This window comes from Erpetoichthys calabaricus, chromosome 3 (genome assembly GCF_900747795.2).
Source record: "Erpetoichthys calabaricus chromosome 3, fErpCal1.3, whole genome shotgun sequence".
Classification (NCBI taxonomy): domain Eukaryota; kingdom Metazoa; phylum Chordata; class Cladistia; order Polypteriformes; family Polypteridae; genus Erpetoichthys; species Erpetoichthys calabaricus.
In genome coordinates this window covers 94,431,186-94,455,538 of record NC_041396.2, presented here as the reverse complement: position 1 = coordinate 94,455,538, position 24,353 = coordinate 94,431,186, and the positions used below count along the sequence as shown (strand labels likewise).

The window sequence follows — 24,353 nt, the reverse complement described above, 5'->3', positions numbered from 1 at the left end:
AAAATGTGAAAACTTCCAAGGGGTGAATACATTTTTTTAGGCACAGTGTGCATGTATGAATGTATGTATTAATATAAATTCAAAAGGTTCACGAATAACCAGTAGGATTTTAAACATGATTAATTAAGAATAAGGTAAAGGGGTTTACCATTAAGACTCTGAAATAATGGTAGCTGAAAAATGAGTGAAAAAAGTGAAAAACACTTTCAGTGTTTTGACAGTATTTAATCTACTTCATGATGTTGAAAAAAATTAACATTGTGGGTGATTCCAATCTTTTCAATGCTATTATTTGTGTGTATATATGAACAAGGGTTAACTTGGCGTGATGGTGGACTAAGTGCAGGAGAAGACAGACATCAAGCGGTTTCATCTCCATCATATACTGCATTGTTATCACTCTTTAATTTAATATTTTCTTTATCAGTATGCTGTTGCTGGAGTATATTAATCCCAAGGGGAAATTCACAAAGTGTCTGTCTGTCTGTCTATTCCAGTTGAGCCCATGTCACTGCTCTTCACCTGATTGTGGAGCTGTCTTTACTCTTAAAGTGTGGCTCAACACCCATCTGACTGGCAAGTGGTTCTGGGTCAGCCCTGACTCTTAGGAGGCATGTACTGTAGTTGTCCTCCTAAAGGACCTTGGGTGCATATCCGCAATCTCCAGGAGGACTAATTGCTAGCCCAATGCCCTTCTCCAGCATCCTTTAACATCCTTTTTGGATGATATCTTTTCTTCCTTCCAGGTAGGGATTCAGACCCCATTTCTCAAGAAGGCAGTGTATCCCCAAATCCTGGAATCCTACAAACACCACACACACACACACACATTTTTATTTGGGCTAGCATTAATCTTTTGATGATCATCTACCCCTTACAAAATACCATGAAGGGAGCAGAATTTCAATTTCACAGCTTTATATAGACAGATTCATGTCTTGAAGCTTCAGAAAATCGGGTTTAAATTCCAGCCTTGTCATTATCTGTGTAAAGTTTACGTGTTCTGCCTTTGTCTGTGTGGAGTTTTCTCTGGGTACTTCATCTTCTCTTCTGCATCTTCATCACTGAGGCGTTCATATCTGTGAGTGTTACGATGATTAGTTCTGGGTTTGCTCCTTATGTTACTGGGTCAGCCTCTGGCCCGTTATAATTTTTTATTTTTTTAATAAAATTTTAATGAATTTATTAAAATAAAAAAACAAGTCAAATTTTACAAAACTAGGTTTGAATCAAATCAACCCCCACCCTTGAGAAAGAGAGCCAGGCTAACAGAGTAAAATGTTTATAGTAGGAAAATAAGTAAATAAATAAACAAATAAATAAATAAATAAATAGAATAAAAAATACTATAATAATGATAGTGATTTCCCAGTGGTGCAGTTTCTATTGCTGTGTCACAACTCTAGCTGATGGATTTCACTGTCTATAAAGTTCACATACTTCCCTTGTAGTATGGGGTCTCAATTTCAATACCACAGCTCTAGTGTGTATGTGTGTGTGTGTGTGTGTGTGTGTGTGTGCCCTGCAGTGGGCTGGCGCCCTGCCTGGGGTTTGTTTCCTGCCTTGTGCCCTGTGTTGGCTGGGATTGTCTCCAGCAGACCCCCGTGACCCTGTAGTTAGGATATAGCGGGTTGAATAATGAATGGATGGATGGAGCTATATATAGTGAAGGTAATGAGTAGATATAAGATTTTTATAAATATTTTGTCATGACATCTTTTCAAATGCAGTGACTGTGTTAACCCTAAAATTACGCCTGTTTTCTTTTTAATCCTTCAAAGAGCTCTATCCATCCTTCTAATACGTCATCTTGAACCCCCTTAATGACGACCTGTGCTGTATACAATGAAGATCTTCTGATTCTGCTTTTCCTTTATCCCAAAATCTTGCTTCATAATTGATGGGAATGCTAATTACAGCTTTCTTTCTCTCTCAATATTCAGTGTCACTTTTTCTTTGTAGTATTCCTGCCTTTAATCTTTCATTTTTATTTCCTGTTTTTTTTTCTTCTCGTATGTGTGTATTCAATTCTTCCATATCTAGTGTTTTGATAGTGCTAATTACACCATAAAGCACTTTTACGACAGTGTTCAGTATAAAATGTCTTTTAGTTCACTGTGATCCACACTTCATTAGAAATGGTTTGCTGCCACTAACCTGTTCTGTCAGCTCCTGTCAGGTGTTTTCTTTCTTTTGTCAAATGTGCACTTGGAACTCATGTGATGTCCGCTTGAAATTCCCAGAGAGATGTGACGATGACCTTGGTCATCGCTGTTCTCTGGTTGCAGTCAAAGGGTTTGCTGCCCCCAGCTAGTGAACCCATGGTGCGTGAAACGGTTTGCTCATGGATTTAAAAAGAGACACCAGCCTTCTGTCAGGCATTTACAGCAAGGTCAGTCACCAGTATCCATCAGCCCAGGTGGTGCCCGTCTCTTCTACCATTGCCATGGAGTGCCTTGGCTGTCAGATAATGAGTGACACAGCCTAGCAGCAGGACGCATGTGCTGTTCTTTCCACTGTGAAATAAGCCGCAGGTGGCATCCACACAAGTTTCTTTCTATTTAAGTATTTAGTGTATGTGTTTTTTAAAGCAGTAATTCCATTGGAAATGAATATGTACCTTTTTTTTTTCTTTGGGTGAAATAATAATAAATTATTTTTAGTGTTGTACATTTCCTTTAGTTTACTATGGCAGTAAATATCTCACAATTGTTGATCTTTAGGTTGTGTCTTTATCTTATCAAGTATACAGCATTTGCTGACTACTCTGTTTTTGCATTTGGAGAAGACAGATTCAAGCTTTGAGGCTTCAGAAAACCGGGTTTGAATTCCAACCTGGTCATCATCTGTGCAAGGTTTACATGTTCTATCTTTGTCTGTGTGGGGTCTTTTTTTTTTCCTGGGTACTCCAGCTTCCCTTCTGCATCTCAAAAAGGTGTAGGTCATCACTGAGATGTTCATATTTGTGGTTAGTTCTGGGTTTGCACATTATGTGGCTTGGACTGGCTTTGGTCCCAGTGATGATAATTATAGCAGTTTCCCAGTGATGCAGTATCTAATGGCTCTAGGATTCAAATCCTGACCAGGTCACTGTCTACAACATCAACAACATTTATTTATATAGCAAATTTTCATACAAATAATGCAACTTAAAGTGCTTTACATGATGAAGAAAGAGAAAACAGACAAAATAAATATGAATTAAAATAAGGGAACACTAATTAACATAGAATAAAAGTAAGGTCTGATGGCCAGGGAGGACAGAAAAAACAAAAAACTCCAGACGGCTGGAGAAAAAAATAAAATCTGCAGGGGTTCCAGGCCACGAGACCACCCAGCTACCCTGTAGGCATTCTACCTAACATAAAGTCTATAAAGTTAACATGTTTTCCTTGTGTTTGTGTGGGTTTTACTCTGGGTATTCTGGTATGTGAATGTATCCCGCAATGAAGCGGCTCTCTTCCAGGCTGGTTTCTGCCCAGCACCAGATGCTATAGGGATCGTCTCTGGTACCCCAGTGAAACCCACAAATGAATTAGGGAAGTTTCTAAAATGAATGCATAATTGGATGATAACTTTATAGGCAATTCCACTTTCCATTGCCAGAGTCCTGGTACCAAATCCTTCCCTAGTCACTGACTATGTGGAGTTTATACATTCTTCTGTGTCAATATGTTTTTTTCCAGTTTTTCTTCCACAACTTAAAGATGCATTTGTTTAATTTGTGACTCTAAAATGACCCCATATGAGAGAAAGAGAAAGCGAGAGTGGGTGTACATAAGCGTAGCCTGTGGAAGACAGCCACTAAGTCCAGGGTTAGTTTCTGTGTTTAGCTGATGCTGCCGATAACGGTATTTTCAATATCAAATCTCTTCTATAGGTAAGGCAGTCACTCCTTGTAACTTTTAGTACCTTATTTAGAGCAAAGAGGAAACTTTTCCAAATTTCCTCCTCACTGATCTGCATTGTCCTTCTGTAATCTCTTGGCACAGACATCATACCATCTACGCTAGAACATGTCTGTTTAAATGAAATTGCATACCTGCACTGACCATGACTTCCCTGCTGCCCTAATCCTACACAAAATACAATTCATTCACTGCCTTTGGACCTAAGCTGCCGACCGATGTCATGAATGTTTCTAAAACCAACCTGCTGCTTTTTTCCTTTTATAATACACTTTTACATCTTTTGTATTGTGGCACGTATTTGCTTGTTGTTGCTTTTGTTGATGTCATAATTAAACAGTAGATTATTATGTGCCTTGGGCTGGTTTTGAAATTCTATCTTCTCTTTTATTTTGTTTTTATTCATATTGCATTCAGAGTGTCCTTGAGCTCTGGAAATGTGCTGTACTACAAAGTATTGAATTCTTACTATTTAACCATAAGTTGCCATTTCTGCTGAGAAAACCAATATTTTGTCTAGGCTTCTTTTATATTACTGTTGCAATGTTTCTTTCTGATTTCCATATTTATATTTTTTCAAATCTTTCCTTCTCATTCTTATTAAAAGGTAAAGGTTCAACAGTTGATTGAAAACTTCTTCCAGTCCTTGTTTAAGGGGTTTCATCCATTGAGATGTAGTGGAAGTCTCTTTTTGTCACTGTGCACTTCAGATATTATATACATCCATCCATTTTCCAACCTGCTGAATCCGAACATAGGGTCACAGGGGTCTGCTGGAGCCAGTCCCAGGCAACACAGGGCACAAGCAGGAACCAGTCCCGGGCAGGGTGCCAACCCACCGCAGGACACACACAAACACACCCACACACCAAGCACACACTAGGGCCAATTTAGAATCGCCAGTCCACCTAACCTGCATGTCTTTGGGAGGAAACCGGAGCACCTGGAGGAAACCCATGCAGACACGGGGAGAACATGCAAACTCCATGCAGGGAGGACCCGGGACGCGAACCCGGGTCTCCTAACTGCGAGGCAGCAGTGCTACCACTGCGCCACCGTGCCACCCATATATTATATACAGTACATAAATAAACTACATACTTTGCTGACATAAATTCATTTATGGTAATAAAGAGTCTCCTGTGACATTCTGCCCAGGCTTGGTTCTTGCTCTGCACCCAGTGCTACCCCCTGATTGCTCTAATCTTTAAGTAGTATCTGGTTGAGACATTGGGACAACTTAGCTATTAGCTGAACAGATGAGCTTGATGGATAGAATGGTCTCCTCTCGTTTGTCAGATTTCTTTTGTTCTGATGTTGTTATGATTGGATTAAGTGGGTTGTTTGGATATTGCATTTGCCAACTTTTTAAGTGTATAATTTTTAAACATCCCCAGCATGGTGGCACTGCTGACTTTCAGCTTAAAAGACCCGAGTTCAGATTCCTGAGGAGATACTGCCAGCGTGCTGTTTTCACTGTTTGTGCTTTCTTTTCACATCTCAATGAAACGTGTGTGTGTGTGTGTATGTGTGTATATAAGATGAATTCACATCTTTAGAGTGTGAGTGAGAATGCTCTGCAATGGATTTGTGCCCCTTTTAGGGTTGGTTCCTACCTCATGCTGAGTGCCACTGAGATAGACATTACCTGAAAAATAGAAAAGCAGCCTAGAAAAGGGACCTTTTAGATTTTAAACTTGATGTAAACAAAACTTCTGATTAATTATTCTTGTTTCTGCCAGCTTGCTTAGAATTAAAAGGGTTTACTTCTCTTTTTTAAGTAGATGTTTCTTCTGACCCCATTCTACCCTTACTTATCTTAGGTCTCTTCATTTACCACACCCTGGTCTTATCTTTATTGTCACAGTCAGGATTGGCCGCCTCGTTCTTATTTTTCTTTTTCCTAAAACCTTTCATTCAGGATTTGTCCTTTCATTTCTACTCTGCATCTTCTTGGTTTACGCTGCACATTTCATCGTGTCCTACTTTAGTTAGTCTATCAGTACCTACACGCTTCTTTCTACGTAATCCGTAACTCTCTTAAATTTGTTGCTTTCGTGTAGTACTAAAATCTTTGTTCATTTTTCCGATGCAGTTCTCTTCTGCAGTCATTTTTAATTTATTTTTTTAATCGCCCTCCTCCAGTAAGTAGTTCATCGTCTCTGTTCATTTTATTGTTCCCGCGAGGAAATAACAAGCTCTTTTCAGGATCGTTGGCACCCTGCTCTTCTACTCTGGTTGTGGTTTTTATTGTTGTTGGTATTTGTTTCCAGAGGCCAGCCCTCCCTGGCTGGCTCGGGTACAGTAGCCAGCTTTGTTGCACGTTTCATGCAAATACAGTGATTGTGGAGCAGCTGTTTGTTGCTTTATCCACTCCACATGTATATCCTGAGCTCAGAGGACTGGATGAAGAGCTGGCAGCAACTCTGGAAAGTGAGAGTGACAATTAGAAAGGAAAGGAGAGCGAGAGAGAGAGAAGTATTTTCATATTGGATTCTGTAGCACATGCAGTGCTCATTAGGTTCCTGATGTAAGGACGGCCATTCCTTTTCTGAGAGTGGAGGCCCAAATCTCCAGAAGTTTGACCAAAGAGCAGGTAAAGTGAGAGGATTGCGGAAATTTCCTTTGCTTAGTCTGTTAATCTTGTGTTTTCTCTTTTAGATTCTGACTGACTCTGGGGTTTTACTAAATTAGTCTTTTCATCTTTTTCCATAGTTAGTAGAATGACACACATTTTAATTTGCCAGTGTCCAGCTTTAATGATATTAAGTGGATGGATATTGTTACATTTTTTTTCATGCTCGAGGACCTCCTTTGGTCTTATCTGGAAGATTAAATGTGCCATTGAATGTTCCCCTTTGTTCTTGTTTTTCATTTTTCCTTTCAAAACATTGGCAGGACAAACTCGGGCACTTCATGTCCGTGCTTAGTATGAATACCTGCCACCCTGTCCTGTACGTCATGTTCATCTTCATATTGCTGCTTCCATTCTCTCTGTTGGAGTCAGGCTATCAAAACTGAAGTTTATAGTTTCTATTCATGTCACCTGTCAACTGTTTTGTGATAGGTTACTGCAGTTCTAAACTGAAAAGGTCCACAGCTTAACTGAGAAAGCTGTTTATTGCATTCTTGTTTGTTAACAGCCTGCCATACAGACTCAGTGCTTCTGTGCCACCCAAGGCCGAATTCCTGGAACAGAGCAAAGGAAGGCAACGTAAACAGATCAGATCACTTGCAGCAAATGCTGCGAAATTTTCGGAAAGTGTAACAAAATAAAAACAACACATTCATAGACCATTTTTCGAGCCTACATTGTCTTCATCTATTGGCCGCTTTCCAGTTTTGTGAATGAAACTCCACTCCTTCTACAGCTGTCTATGAGAGGGGTGGGTCACCCCCACTTCTGTCACTTTAGAAAACAGCTGAAAGGAAACAAGGATTTGCTCCTTCTACCGAATGTACCAGTTCTGGTCAGCAAAACTGGAGGGGATCACAATTTTGTGGGCAGCATACCCCAAAGCTTTTGGGTTTTTCAAATTTATCCAACAGAAGGAAGAAGCAAATTGACAAGGAGCAGTATGCATCCTACAATTGATAAGATCAAGGCAACGATCACTTTCATACTTCAGCTTGCTCTTCTTTTTGGAGGCAAAGTTGTGTCCAAGTCCCTGTGTAGTGCCATGAAATGTCATACACTAGCTTCTTGATGCCCTAGTCTTGTTGCTTCTTAATAAATAATCATTTCCACTTGTTTCTGCCAGTTATTTGCTATCTAGTAGTCCTTGACCACTTTCTATTCTGTTTTTCTAGTCTTCTTATTTATAGTTTTACTTTAGCGTGATGTGAGCGGATCTGCCAGGGTGTATCATTTGGGCACAGCAGTTTATTTTTGTTACCTTTGGCCATTATACTTCCTTCCTCTGTTTCAAGCTCTGTTGCAGTTGGAGGTGTGATTACGTCTCCAAAGGCTGTGAGAGAAATTCCACAAGTGTGCACTTTCTGAGAGTTGTAGTGTCGCTCTGTTTCTCTCTCTCTCTTTATTTTTGTGGTCATCTTTAGTCCTTAGAGCTCATCATAGCATAGAATAAACAACCACAAGAATGTATTTTAGAAACCAGTCATACCTGAATTGACTTGGCAGTATTCATTTAAATATCACAGATAAGATTGGGCCTGATAATTGTTCTGAATAAAGCTTATAAATAAAAAAAAAAAAATAGAAAAAAAAGTGTTCTGCAAACTTTGAGAGTGGGTAGTGTGGTAATGCAGTGGTTAACCATTTTGTCTCAACACTCCAGAATTTTAGTTTGGAATCCCAGCTGTCTCCACTACCTGTATGGAGTTTCCACATTCTGCCAGTCTCAGTGTGCCTTTTCCTCAAAATGAGGTATTTGCTTCGGGTTGATTGGCTTCTCTAAAATGACTCCTTATTGTTATGTTTTCCAAAGAAAGAGGGACAAACTAGAAATAATGGAGGTGACCAACAGGAGAATGTCAGAAAACTAGAAACCGAGTTGATGCTGAGTATTCAACCCAATGGGTGTGAGATGGCATTTCAAGGGGTGCAACAAAGAGGAAGGCTATACCACGATTCGCCAAAATCGAGTGAAGTGCATTGTCCTGCCTTATTGTGGTGCAATCGATGTCTTGCAGTGTGCCATCATTTGTAGGTCATTTATTAGTTAGCACTATGAATGGGTGTTCTCACAGATTCTTTGCTGTGGCTGAACGTTCATAAAGGCGATTAACTTTTTTTAAGAGAATGAAATTTGGACATTGCAATGATCTGTAGAGAAGGGTGAGGTCTAGTATTGATTTCTGTGCAAGCCCTGATCATGTAGTGTCACTCATTTCGAAGTTTGATTGACATTTTTTGCTGTGTGGGGAGGGCTGGTTATGTTCTTTGCTGAATTGGATGCAACACCTGCTTGCTTACACTCAGCCCGTCTCTCCTGCTGGGAGTCCTGGCAGCAGCACAGCAATTTTAACTTTGTGGTGCATCTGTTTTTGAACTGCAGTGCAGGTGTTATCAGGGGACAAAGCTCGTTGACTGTGTGCCATTTCTTCACAGTGCTTGATGCTTTCGCAGGATAAAGCAATCCCTGTATTGTTTTAAACAGGCACCAAAGATGGCTCCTGAAAAAATATTAAATTTTTTTTTTATATTTTAAATATTAAATATTATTATTAAAATATTAAATAGAAAACAAAGTTTAATCCAAAATCTGATGCAGAAATTGACTTTTGCATCCATCTAAAACCTATATACTGATGTATAATGTAATAAGAGATAATAGATTAATTTAAAACCAGCATAAATCATAATATGTACAAGTGAGTGTAGGTGTGCACATGTGCCCTGTGATACACGGGCACCCCATCCAGAGTTGTTTTACCGGGATAGACTTCAGCCTCTTACCCTCTGAACTAGATTGAGTAGGTTCAATAGTAGAACATTTTACTTGCTGCAAAGTGTTAGAGCTTTTTCGGTTTAACTTTCTAGACAGAGTGTAATGGAATTTTTTTTTTTTTTAACATTTAATAAGTGTAATATTAATTTGTTAATGTAATGTTTAATATTATATTAATTTAAAAAATATGTTTAATATTATACGTGTTATCCATTTTATGAACATAATGTAATATTTTGTTATAGTATGTGTGCTTTTGTGATGCGTTCACATCAAATCGATGGCATTAGCTTAACTTTGATAAGGATAGAAGTAAAGAAGAGAATCTTTAACTAACTTATAGGGACTTTCAAAGATGCATGTGTCTAGTTATCGTGAGGCAGCATGGCATGTAGCATTACTGTTCCAAGCGCAGTCTCTGTCTGTGTGTGTTTGTGTGTTTTCTCAGTGTCCATTTAAATTTCATTTAGGTTCTCCTGGTAGGTACTGTTAGGATGCTTAACTCTTTTAATGTTGCCATTTGTTGGGCCGTATGTGAGTGTGCTCTGTGGTGGATTTATGTCTGGTGTTGTCTGCATAGTCTATGGGATTGTACTGGGATTAGTTAAATGGATGGACCACTTTAGATAATTTAAGTCATTTGCTTGGAATTTCACTGTGAAGGCAGTAATGTCGACCAGCAACCTTACAAACTAACATTTACTAGGAAACATGTAGACCTCTGGCCTTCCCAAGATTAAGGTATCAACTCGAGCAGTTTGTGAGTACTAGCATGTTGCAGTGCTGCATGTGCTTGACATGTAATTGGCTTTTGCAATTTTCTTCATGCTCAGCAGATGTCACTGCCATTCCTTTTTGCTGTCTCACTTTGTCAATCAATTTGCCGTAAGAAAGATGTGAATTCCAACGACTTTGCCGAGGATATCGCTAGCTGCATTTATATATATACTGTCTATATAAAGCCAAATACCAATGACTCACTCATCACGAAATCTCCCGAACCATGAGGGCTTGGGACTTGAAACTTGGTTTGTAGGTTACTCTCGGCCCATAGGTGCTCGCTAAGAAACAGTTTTAAAAATTTCGTGGTCCAAGCGCGTTCTGTCTATATGTCTGTCCGCTTTGGACAAGAGAATTACTCAACAGATTTAGATCTGGTTGTTTTCTTTAATTTGCTTAAACTTTCCGGTTGATTTTGCAACTTCTCTCATCATCAAGTACCATAATTTGCTTGTGGCACCGATGTATTTATGCAAATCCAAGAAGGTGGCTGTGGGCTGAGAGCAGGGGGTGGGGCCTTCCTCATTCACTCGCCAGCCTCTGTTCAAGTTGGTCTACATCTTGCCACATGTTGGAGTGCACCTTGCCTCCACTTAGCTAGCAATACCTGTTTGTTCAGCAGACATTATTATCTACAGATTGTTAAGGAGTAACATTTGACGTTTTTGAAAGAGAGATCAGAGCTCCATGTGTTTTAGAGATATCACGGCCATGTGCTTTCTCTCCCCACTTGGGGAACGCTCTCCCTTCAAAGCTGAACATGATCAGATACAGTGGCAAAGTCTATTGATTTTGAAAGTTTGTCCTGTTTCATGGATGAAGCCATGGGGTACAGCTAGTATATATATATATATCTATTATATTTTAAAAAATTTTGGGTCGAGATGTGATCTTCTTGGAAGACACTGACATCCTGCGAGACAAAGCAGTGAGACAAAAGGACAGCTGCTGTATAAGCTTTTAAATGATCGACACGCAGCGCGACAAGCAGAACACGCTGTTCGGCAGCAGCAAACCAGTAGCTGATGTCCGCATCTCCTTAGTGTGCGTTCAGCCCCTCCTTCACAACGCGAGCGGCAGAGACCTGAATTAGCCAGCACGTAGGAGGAGGGGATGGGTGATCAAAGCGAGCAGGTGGCAAAGCCCCCTACTGTGTGTGTGTGTGCATATATTTATATATATATATAATATATTCATTGCATTTGTAGACTGAGTCTCGAAGACCTGAATTGTGTGGGTGGTTACCTACCAGGTAACACTTGTAGTTGGTCTGCTATTTTCCAAACATCCACTACGGTGCCCTCTTTCAGTTGCGAGAAGCAGATCATGGAATGCTTGCATAGTTTTACTGTCAAATAAAGCAAAGAGTATGCGACACGTGTTTCACCCTCATTTGGGCTCATCAGGCGTACACACTCTACTGCTTAAAGGCTGTCAAGTAAAAATGAACCATGTGCCGTGGCGCAGTGCAAAGGGGCTTCGTCTCTGACACTGACATCCGAGGTTCGATTCCCCGAGAGGGAAGCAGTAGAGTGTGTACGCCTGATGAGCCCAAATGAGGGTAAAACACGTTTCGCGTACTCTTTGCTTTATTTGACAGTAAAACTATGCAAGCATTCCATGATCTGCTTCTCGCAACTGAAAGAGGGCACCGTAGCGGATGTTTGGAAAATAGCAGACCAACTACAAGTGTTACCTGGTAGGTAACCACCCACACAATTCAGGTCATCGAGACTCAGTCTACGAATGCAATGAATGTAATTACTCCGGACCTACAGGCTGTCAAATAAAAATGAACCACACGCCGTGGTGCAGTGTAAAGGGGCTTCGTCTCTGACGCTGACGTCCGACGAGGTTCGATTCCCCGAGAGGGAAGCAGTAGAGTGTGTATGCCTGATGAGCCCAAATGAGGGCAAAACATGTGCCGCGTACTCTTTGCTTTATTTGACAGTAAAACTAAGCAATATATATATATATATATATATATATATATATATATATATATATATATATATAATATAGACAGAGAGAGGGAGAGAGAGAGATTTGTTTCTTGTATTCATTGTAAGCCTAGTGCTTTAGTTATTCAGTTTGTAATTAAATGAGTAATGCAGGCTCTTGCTTAAAGTGGTGCATATCCTTTTAAGAATTTGTTCTGGAAATTTCAAACCATCTCTGTTCAGGAGGTACTGGGACCAGAATGAAATTAAATACTGTAATGGAGAACACAAAATTTCAATGTGGCTTATTCATTAAGCTAACAGTTGTTATTTGGGAATAATAATCCATCACTCATTTGTCTGGATTGCTTTGTACTCCACTTGGTCTCATAGATTTAGAATCTATCAATCTAGCACTGGATTGAAAGCAGGAACTAACCATAGATGGTAGCCCAGTCCATCATAAGACAAAACCAGAAACAACACTCACTCATCAGGCAGATTCATAGCTGCCAGCTCATCTGAAATATCCCATCTTTTTTAATGTGGGAGGACACTAGAATACCCACATAACATCCATGCAGACAACAGCAGAACATGTAATCCGTGCAAATGTTGAAAGCAGGCTGGCTGTCCAGCACAGGTGTGACAAGACAGCAACATTTTAAACAAGTTTAAGTTAAACAGGATTTACCATGCATGATGAGGAAAAGGCTCAGTGGCCATTTCATTTGGGTTATGGTTTATCCCAAAGCCCAAAGAGATGATGTTTCCATTTTTTGCCCCTCAGTATGAAGTCGAGTCAAGGCTAATATGAAGCTGTGTTTTTGACTGAATGGTCTTCCTTCACTTGTCTTATTTTTTTACTTCTTAATATACTCCGTTATTAGCAGTGATGGTGGTGGACTTATTGTGTTTAAATGACATCAGCAGCTATATTTCTGTTTCTGCATTCATTTTTTAGTTTTGGTTTTGGAGGTCCACTTTGTTGCTGGCTTTCGCTGTGGCAGCTTTGTTAGTGAACAGCAGATTTGTTTCTTTCTCGTGCACCCCCTTGCTTTATAAGCCATGCCAGTTTTCTTTCCTAACCTGAGCACCTTTTTACATTTTTTTTTAGTGCTCAGTTAGCCTGGGTGGTGGTTATAAATGTTTATTCACAGAAGTTTATTTTGCCATTTGGACATAATTGCTGAAATCTGCTTGTTAAAATTGTTTGAAATGAGAGTCTCAATCCAATCAACAAACATCACATCCTGACAAGTAGCAGCTTGTTCTTTGTCACTCCCAAGCACATCTCAACAGTTTAATAGTCATGTATGAATGCCTAACAGAAAAATATTAGTAACTTGGTGAGCTCCACCTGTCCATCCCTTTACTTACCAGCTTTTGTCATTACAGGATTTTACGGAGTCAGAGCCAGCCTTTGCAGTTTTAAGTTTAAGGCAGAAACAAACCTTGTCCATCACAGAACAGATTTCCACATTTTGCTCATATTAGGCCATAATATTTGTACTAGTGCTGCATTCCATTTGAAGTGGGAATTCGGAATTTCCAAGTTCCTATTTGCAATTTTCAGTTGCAATGCCCCCTTAAGTTAGATTTTCAACTCAGAAACTTAGGGCTGGTGTGTCAAGTCCAGGTTTGTCGAGCTTCAAATCATGACATCTACCCAAAATGGTGACATACACTGTGAACTGTAGTGAAAGCTGTTGTGTTATTCTGTTTTTTAACACTTCTGTCTATTTGTGTCTCTATAAATCAGTTGTACACACAGTACTGTCCAACGTTTTATCTCTGGACATGTCGCTAATGCTGCATAATGTGTTGTTATCAATTGCTGTTTATTCTAATGGACCAAGCACAACAAAGGTCTTCCTGGAAAAATCCATTTTGGGTGAGACATCATTCCCAACTCTGATTTCCAAGGTAAATGGAATGCAGCATAATTAACCTAACATGCATGTCCTTATCATGAGGGATAAAACCAAAGTAGCTAAAGATGGCTAATTTGTATGAGTGGAGAATTCACCAGCTCTTCATAGACCATGCCCTGGAGCAGTGAGGCTGTGCTACTAACCACTTGTCCTCATGCCATCATGTTAATGAACTCTTGTGAATCAAAGTAACGACTAATGTGTAGCTTTGTAAGGTTTCACATTAAAGGAAAAGTTTGATATTTTTCAAGTCAAACTTATTTCCTCACATTCATTTTACATATATTATATATTTGCTATATAAAATTGTGCCTTAAATGGAAGCATTTTTATAAATTTTAAAATTACTTTGTCTGTTTTTAAAGTTTACATTGGGGCTTTGTGGAACCCAGCATCAGTGTGTGATAGAAAAAGCCTTAAAACTTACTATATACATCCATTTTTTTAAGCCAGAAATGTTATCAAGTATTGTATTGTGTCTTCAGATTACACACATATTACAAAATGGTGTAACCATGTCATCCTAACAAGGGAAAAGGCAAACCATTGTTGTGGGATTTAGCCATTTTAAAAGGAGACTGGCTGTGAGTCTCATGCCTTTGCCAACCTACCCGTTCATCTTACCCTGCGGTACCCTTGCTCACTCTGCTCTGTAGACAGCTAGACAATAACAATGGGAAAAAAAGAATCACATTTCTGATCTCATGTTGTCTTTCAATATATGGAAGATACTGCCTGCTCTGGCTGGATTGATATTCACGTGTGTGCTTCACTGAGCATGAGCAGCAGGCAATGAAGTAACAAGAACTGGACGTTCTAGGCATACACCCAGTCTTGAAATGGAGGATGCCAGTATGGCGTATCTGTGCATACTGATCCACTTAAAGTCCTGCATACAGCTGTACATCCATCCATCTTCCTAACACTCTTATCCAGGGTAGGGTTGTGATTCAGCTGCAGTCTATCTCAGTAAGCATCTGACACAAGGTAGGAACAATACCTGGAAAGTCCATTGCAGGTTGAAAATACACACACACACACACACACATACACACACACATACACAAGGGCCAAATTAACAATGCCAATTCTCCAAAATGTAATCAGGCTGAAGTTTAGTGAATATATAGGCAGAGGTGAGGTGAGGTTGGGAGCATGTGTTAATTACAGTGTGTTGCAATCTGAGTTTAGCTGTGCAACAGGTGACACCTCAGCACCACACTGAACTTTGAGATTTTTTGCAGTGGCTGGAGTGCCAATTCTGCCACCAAACTCCCGAGTTTTCCCTGTAAGTTGGAGGACCTGCTTGTAGAGCTGGATGCAGATTAACATCATACTCAGGACAGAGCAGTTGCAGGTTAAGGGTCTTGCTCATGGGTCCCAATGGAGTAGAGTCACTTCTGGTGTTTTACGGGATTCGACTAGGATGTCATTCCTACCTCACATAGCCAGGTTCTACATGGAGTCTGCAGATTGGTGTTTACAGATTGAGTGACATCGTGGTCAGTGAATTTTTACACTCAAAAACATAGTGTTCAATTCTTTTATTATTATATCATAAGTAACAGTAACTCATCATGCGTTAAAAAATGGCAATGGGTTTGTGGCACTTCAATATGCTCTGTCGTACACTCTGCCTTTTTTCAGAGGTTATTTGATCATGTGCAAGACATGACAAGGTAAAAGTAGTTTGGTGCTATAAAAAAAATCAAAGCTTTTTATTAAAAATGCAATGCAGTGTAATCAGGTCGGACTTGTTGTTATTTGTATAAACTACAATGAAACTCCTCTTTTCAGTATGCTACAACTCATTGTGCATCTCACTTTGTGCCCTATGTAAAATAAGTGCAGATTGTAATGAGGGGGTTTGTCATTACATTGTCATAACTCCTCGGCTGTTGCAAGACACATATCCTTACCTTCAGAAAACAGGACCAAAAAACTAATAAAATAATTACTTCTAATTTCCTTCCATTTACACTAGGCTGCCTTATAAACGCAGAAGGCACATTTTCTTGAATTGAAACCTTTGCTACTTTAAAGTGGACATATTTGGTAACTTTTAAATCTTTTTCTAACATGTATGGATGCTGGGTTCAATAGAGCCCCATTGTAAGCTTCAGGGACAGACACAGTGTTTTTCAAATTTATAAAGAATGCTTCACTTTAGAACACTATTTTATGTGACAAATTAATATATGCCATGATTGTGAAGAAATAACCTTGACTTGAAAAATGCCAGTTATCCTTTAATTAATTCTAAAAATCAAAACCATAAAGCAAGTCACCTAATTATACCTGACATCGAGTTTCATGGAGTGATTGATGAACATATTGATTTCAGTGAAAGCATGTGAACCTCTGATAACAAAGCTGAGCAGCCTGGCTTGTTTCTTTTGTTAAAAACAAGCCTCAGAAACACAAAGCAAATACATCTCTAAAAATCCTTTCACATGAGTTATATTTCCATCCATCCATCCATTATCCAACCCGCTATATCCTAACTACAGGGTCACGGGGGTCTGAGAGTTATATATATATATATATATATTGTAGTAAAAAATCAGGCAGCAGACAGAAAAAGGTTTTGGGATGGCCACCCCGTATACTGAAAAAAGAGAAACACGTCTTTACTTAGCAGAGTTCACAACTGAATTGACTTAACAGGTTGAGTCTTCTCTATAAATATGGTGGATAGGAGGAAGAGGTGGAGTCAGGGCGTCTGGAACAGGAACTGATGTAGCTGGGTACCGGAAATGATGTCATCAGGGTTTGCCAGAAGTGATGTCAACAGTGGGTGGACCTGTGGTGATGTCATTGAGACTCCGGGCCTTCGGCTGAACTGCAGAGGAACAGGAGGAGTGAGGATCAGGTGAAAGCGACAACCCCTGGTCTGGCTGACGAATAACACTACCTGAGCCTGTCAACTGTCCCCCTTGTGCATGTGTGTGACTATATATATTACCATTGCACATACGAAACTAGAATATTGTAGGAGAAATATGAGTAAGAGAGCAATGCTGACTACCACATATCTTACATTGTCGGAAAAGGAGCGAGCACTCAGTACTTTGTAAAGGGAAACTGTCCTCACACGTTGGCACAGAGTCATTGAGTTTGTCTTCCCCTGTGATTTCTAGTTGTGTAATCTGACATCTTCAGGCAAAGAGATTGGCAAGTACAGTCGTCATCTTTGACATCTCTTCCTATTAGAAGTCATGTAATGTCACATCAGCTTTACTTGGAACAAAATTTGAGTGAATGTGATGCATGTGCCACGTGCTTCACCTAAGACGGCATCCAAGACTCCTCAATCTCTAGAAACAAAAGGTTCGTAGGTTGCATAAAATCAAACATTTGCATCTCAAAAGTAACTTTGCTATTTAAGTATAAGTTTGCATAAGTCACACGCAACATAATGTAGGGTCTAAATGTGCAACATGTATATATAGATCAGATCTTACCAAAATCTCAAGTTGTACTGGAAACAGGTGGGCAGTGTAAAACCATTATAACTTCCATTGATGGTTCCAAACTATTATATTTCATTTATTCTGAGTATGTGAAATCACACCAAAAAGTACAGCGTGTGATTGTTTTTATGAGATGCTCTCCCTTCAAACTTTCATTAAGTAACTCAAGTTCTCAAGATTCACCTGCACCTTGCTCTTCAATCATCACCGATGTGAGAAAACAAGAAGCTGTCAAATGCCTGCTCTGCCTTTTTAGTGGGTGGAGGGTGGGTGCTGTTAGTCTTGTCAGGGTGTGAAGGCTGCAAAGCCAAAAATATCCCCCCTGTTCCTTCCTGGCACAGGTGCCAGTCGGCTGCTGCTGCTGTTATTTTATTTTTAAACCCATTGTGGCAGGCACGACATGCCAGCTGCCAGAGCATGAAACTGAAAAGAAAAGTCAGATAGCATCGGGGGTCGCGACCTTGGCAGGAAAGGGTGGTCATGCCTGGAGCGGTACAGGGGGTACCGTCTGGCCACTAAGAATAGCAGGATGCTGTCTTTGTTGGTAGTGGGGGGGGGGGGGTTTGTCTGGGAAAGAGTAGTTAGCGCTCATACGGTCAACTTGTGCAGGGAGAGCTGGCCACACGCAATCAACATTGCTTCATTTGTGTCCACAAGGTGTCGGCAAACCTGTCTTGTTGAACATTGTATTTAAAAGAATGACATAAATGCCAGATGCTTTGAAAATACACCAGGGAATACAATGCAATCATATTTTCATTAACAGAGAATCTTTCAGTCTGACAGTCTGTTGTTTTTTGACAATTTGATATTTTCCGGCATGCCTTGAAAAAGTCCTACGTAAAGCAAGCAGCATTTGGAATGAGGAAACCAGCTCAGGTGCCTCAGGGAACTAGGTCAGCCACTGACTTGCCTCCAGTCAGTCATTGTTTAACTGCAATTTGGTTTAAAACAAAACACAAAAACAGTTCATCTATGCTTTGTTATTCCTTTTTTTTCTTTGTAATCTGCTGTATCAGCCCAGTTTGTTTGTCATGCATTTTATCCTTCCTCTTCCTCTTTTAGTGGGAGATGCTGGCATTCTGTAATCTGGTATGGTATTGTTCTCTTGACACGCTTCCTGAGTTTTATTGCTTTTGTCTGTCTCGAGACCTATTGTTCCCATTTCCTTTGTTCCTCTTCAGTTACAAAGCATTCTTTTCCCCTCCTTTTTCCATTAAGGTCTCTCGTTTGTTTGTTTGTTTTATGTTCTTGAAATCTGCAATGGAGAGAAATAAGGCCGACTGGCTGCTGTGTTCATGCTTTATCAGGACTGGAAAATCCAGTGCCGTTAAAAACGGCTGCGGCAACGCGTCGGGTCTTATGTAGAAGTATGTTTAGTGCAGAGTGCCACCTGGTGGAAAGCGCTATAATTATAAGACCTTTTCAATGTGGTCAGTTAAGCAAACTGGATCTATCCAGCAAGTGTTTCTCAACATGAAGCTGTGATTTCAAAATTTGTATTCCATTATGGTGTCTCGTACAGGGCAGACGCTCCCTGAAAACTAGACGGCTTGTTTATCACAAGCCTAATGCTAGCCTACAAATACAGTGCCCTTCATAATGTTTGGGACAAAGACACATTTTTCCTTGATTTACCCCTCTGCTTCATAGTTTAAATTACAAATTAAACAATTCAGACGTGATTAAAGTGCACACTTAAGGGTATTTGCATACATTTTGGTCACACCACGTAGAGATGACACTTTTTATACATGGTCCCCCTATTTCAAGGACAATTGGCGTCACAGATGTTTGTGAATGCTCAGGTGTGTTTCATTACTTCATTAATGCAGGCATAAGATGCACACTGTAGGCTTGACTCTACCCTTTGGAGTTTATAGTTGGCATTGTTCAACATGAGATCAAGAGCTGTAGCAATGAAAGTCAAAGAAGCCATTTTGAGGCTGAAAAACAAGAATAAAACCATTAGAGACATCTGTAAAGGTTTAGGATTACCCAAATCAACTGAAATATTATTAAGAAGAAAGAACGCACTGGTGAGTTCAGTAATTGTAAAGAGACTGGTAGGCCAAGAAAGACATCCACTGTTGAAGACAGAAGAATCTGCACTATGGTAAAGTAAAAGCCTGTCCGACCAATCAGAAACCGCCTTCAGGAGGCAGATGTGTATGTGTCAGAGACTAGTATCCTCAGAAATCTAAACTGCAAAATAACTAGTTACCCTCAAAAACAGGATGGCCAGATTGCATTTTGCAAAAAAGTACTTAAAAGGGCCTGCAGAATTCTGGAAAAAGGTCATGTGGACAGATGAGCCAAAGATGGTAAGAGAAAAAGTGTGGCGACGTAAAGGAACTGTCCAAGATCCAAAGCATACTGCCTCATCTGTTAAACATGCTGCTGGGGTTTATTATGGTTTGGGCATGTAAGGCTGCCACAGGTACTGGCACACTTATCTTCATCGATGATGTAACTGCTGACAAGCAGTTGCATGATACATTCTGAGGTTTATAGAAACACGTTATCTGCTTAAGTTCCAATAAATGCCTCCAAACACATTGGAAGGCTCTTTATCCTGCAACAATATATTGACCAAAAAACATACTGCTAAGGCAACACAGGAGTTTTTCAAACCTAAAAAATGGAAAATTCTTGAATGGCCAAGCCAGTCACATGATTTAAGTCCAGTTGAACGTGCCTTCCATATGCTGAAGAGAAAACCTAAAGGGACAAGCCCCCTAAAACAAGCAGGAGCTGAAGATGGCTGCATTAGAAGCTCGGCAAAGCATCACCAGAGAAGATACTCCACACCTGATGATGGCTATAAATCACAGACTTCAAGCAGTTATTGCAAGGAAGGGATAAGCAAAAAAGTACTAAATATGGCTGCTTTAATATACAGTATGTGCCATTGCTATGTACCGAAGAATTTTGGTGCACTGAAATGGGGGGAGGAGTATGCAGTAAAAGTGTTATTATTTCTACATGTTGTGACTGAAATGTATTCAAACGCCCTTAAATTATAGTCTGTAATGTGCATTTTAATCACTTCTGAATTTTTTGATTTGTAACTTTAAACTGGGAAGCAGAAGGGTAAATCAAGGGAAATTGTGTCTTTGTCCCAAACATTATGGAGGACACGCACCTCAAAGCAGACAATGAAGGAGAAAAACTACACTTGGTTTAGCTCTGAATGCTGATTCAACTCCTTCAAACTTCTTATTGTGTGTGTAACTCACAGTCTTTAGAGTCTTTCCTTTACTCCTCATCTTCATCTTCTTCCTCCTCCAGACCATCCTTCCCACAGTACATCAGGTTTTGGACTATCACAAGTTGTTTTATCCCAGCTGTGATTGAATTTGGGTTCCCCGGCTTTCTTTATAACATAGGCAAGTGGAAGCGCCGATCAGATACTCAGCCCATGTTTTGAAACGGTCATTATTGTTAACAAAGGAGTACTGAAACAGTATGCCCTTTCTGATTCCAGCCTCCTGTAGTCACTTTAAAATGTGTTACAGTTACACTGGAAAGCAGTGAAAAGTAATGGGATGACCAGTAGAAGAGTCATAAAAACAAGCCAGGGGTCATTACCAGAAGACTAATTTAGAATGTGTTAAACCCAAAATTGTATCTCAAAGAACCATAGTCAAAATACTAATGCTGAAGTCAGGAACTGAACGATCGTAGAGAATAATAAAAAATCAAGTAGCACATAGATTTCTTTCTTTTTTTTTATAGGAATCTGCAAAACTCGGATAAAAATAGGTCCAATACACTAATCTTTATACTATTGCGTAGATAATATAATTTGTATGACTTCGGGGACCATGCTCCATGGCAACAAAAACAACCAAAATGATTAGGAGCTGTTTTAAAATAAATAATAATGTGAAAATTAATAGAAAATAACAAAAAAGGAAAATATGATTCTGGAATAAGAATCATGGTAACACACAAGAGGAACATTGATTTTATTCTAACAGCAAGTCACATAGATTGCGCTAAGAAAAATACTTCATTTGCTAGCGAATTAAAAATTTAGGAATGTAAAAGTATATAAACATAGTGGAGCAGTGGTTAGCTCTAACTCTAGGGTCCTGGTCTCTGTGTTTATAGAGTATTAGCACTGGTTAAAGTACAAAAAAATGAATAGGTGATCCTCTGGGTAGTTCAGCTTCTTTAGCTAACAGGGGGTCTCCCTTGTACATATACAGTTAGGTCCATAAATATTTGGACAGAGACAATTTGTTCCTAATTTTGGTTCTGTACATTACCACAATGAATTTTAAATGAAACAACTCCGATGCAGTTGAAGTGCAGACTTTCAGCTTTAATTCAGTGGGGTGAACAAAACGATTGCATAAAAATGTGAGGCAACTCACATTTTTTTAACACAATCCCTTCATTTCAGGGTCTCAAAAGTAATTGGACAATTGACTCAAAGGCTATTTCATGGGCAGGTGTGGGCAAGTCCGTCGTTATGTCATTATCAATTAAGCAGATAAAAGGCCTGGAGTTGATTTGAGGTTTGGTGCTTGCATATGGAAGATTTTGCTGTTAACAGACAACATGCGGTCAAAGAAGCTCTCCATGCAGGTGAAAGAAGCCATCCTTAAGCTGCAAAAACAGAAAAAAACCCATCTGAGCTGTACGAAGGGTTATCAGGTAGGGCAAATTCAGCCACAATCTTGGTCTTTTCTTTTTCTCATTCTGTGTGATATGTAAAACACAAGATGTCAGACAGAGGAGCTTCTCTTCAGTTTGTGAGGACCAAAGCCCCTGTGTTCCACTTTCCTTGTCGCTGTATTTTATGAATTGTATTTCTGGATGAGCACTCATTGAATGTAAGCTGTCATGCACACTGAGTCCACCCCTACAACTAAAGACAAAATGAAACAGGTCTGAGTAATGAACTAGTTGGAGTGAGGTTTCAGGCATGTTACATTAAGTGACTGGTTTAACGGGAGCATTCCGTCGACTGCTTCCAATTTGCTAAGATTATGTAAATGAAGACTATGACTGAAAATTGCTTGAAAAGTTGTGTAATGTAACATGGCCTTTAGATAGATAGATAGATAGATAGATAGATAGATAGATACTTTATTAATCCCAAGGGGAAATTCACAAACTCCAGCAGCAGCAGCATACCGATAAAAAACAATAAAATAAAGAGTAATAAAAATGCAGGTATAACAGACAATAACTTTGTATAATGTTAACGTTTAAACCCCCCCAACCTGGGTGGAATTGAAGAGTCGCATAGTGTGGGGGGAGGAATGATCTCCTCAGTCTGACAGTGGAGCAGGACATGACTGCAGTCTGTCGCTGAAGCTGCTCTTCTGTCTGGAGATGATACTGTTCAGTGGATGCAGTGGATTCTCCATGATTGACAGGAGCCTGCTGAGCGCCCGTCACTCTGCCACGGATGTTAAACTGTCCAGCTCCATGCCTACAATAGAGCCTGCCTTCCTCACCAGTTTGTCCAGTCGTGAGGCGTCTTTCCTCTTTATGCTGTCTCCCCACCACACCACCGCGTAGAAGAGGGTATCAGTCTGATAGAACATCTGCAGCATCTTATTGCAGATGTTGAAGGACACCAGCCTTCTAAGGAAGTATAGTCGGCTCTGTCCTCTCTCGCACAGAGTATCAGTATTGGCAGTCCAGTCCAATTTATCATCCAGCTGCACTCCCAGGTATTTATAGGTCTGATGACTCTGATTTGTCCCTTGGATAAATGAGTGGGCCATATACATGTCTTAAAGCCCACCCGGAATTGTTTTTTTGGTTTTCACAGTGCACTCCTAAGAGGTGAAGCCAGAAATTGCAAAGCCTGAAAAAAAATAGGTGGGCATGTCATAATTCTAAAAAAGTTTTTCATTGAAAACACATTATGAATATAGCGAATTATCTCTTATCAATTAGTATGAATAAGCTGCCAAAAATTTATAAAATTAGCACAATTTTATACTAGAGAAATTAACAGCAACAGATTTATATATGAAGAATGTAGATATTATACCAACAGCTGCAGACATAACTATTGGGTGTAAGAGAGATGGACGACAGCAGTAAAGAGTTGGGGTACCAGCCTGGTCACCCTGTATAATTTGTTTTGGAAGAATAATGAAAATAAAGGTAATTATTGTGGAGTTGTCTTTGTAGATGTGAGTTCACAACAGAACTGTCCCAAGATGGCAGAGTTTCCAGTTTTGGGTCCTTCCACTAGGAAGAGGCACCTCCTGGTGGATGTAAACCGGATGTGACATCAGAGGTGTTATAGCCATCAACCATCCTGCCTGCACAGGGAGGAAAAGAGAAAGGAATTAGGACACAGTGTCAACCCCTGGAGAGGCAGTAGAATTACAGTAGCTGGAACCGTCTAGTTGTCCCCTATGTGCACGCACGTGACGCAGGCTACAACCACATCCATGAAGTAACAGAAACAGCTTACAGAAACTGTACAATTGCAGCATACATCATTGAATACAGCAACAAAAACAGACGCACATTTTGTAGAATTAAGTCTATCATTGGTTTAGATTAGATTAGACTTTATTTGTCTCCATGGGGAAATGAACATTTTACAGGGATTCCCGGAACAAAACACACTTAAAACGTCTGGCTTGGATATCAGAGAGCTGCTGCTGTCATTGGCAGGCTTGTTGGTGGTAGTAAATTGAGGTCAGACCAGCTCAGATTGTACCACAGGTTTATACTTTTAAGTCATTAATATTTGCATAGAGCAGGTTCAGCTTGCAGTGTCCATGAATGCCTAATAGAGAATTGATTCCTTGATTGAAGTCACCAGCATTAAGAATGATTCATCATTACGATATTGGTACAGAGTGAATCATTTCTGTGTGCATGAGTCCACCAGGATGTTGTAACTTACTTTTCTGGGCAGTGG

General features: G+C 39.8%; 1 protein-coding gene across 7 annotated transcripts in view; it reads left to right on the top strand.

Annotated features, from left to right (window-relative positions):
• Positions 1-24,353, top strand: part of LOC114648243 (transcription factor SOX-13-like) — a 194,990-nt gene that overhangs the window by 108,994 nt on the left and 61,643 nt on the right. Inside the window, exon 1 of one of the 7 annotated variants that reach the window (XM_028797157.2) lies at positions 6,274-6,504. The exons of the other annotated variants lie outside the window; for them this stretch is intronic. The gene's annotated coding sequence lies outside the window, so the exon portion shown is untranslated. Of the gene's footprint in view, positions 1-6,273; positions 6,505-24,353 lie in introns of those variants that run through there. 7 annotated transcript variants of the gene reach the window in all.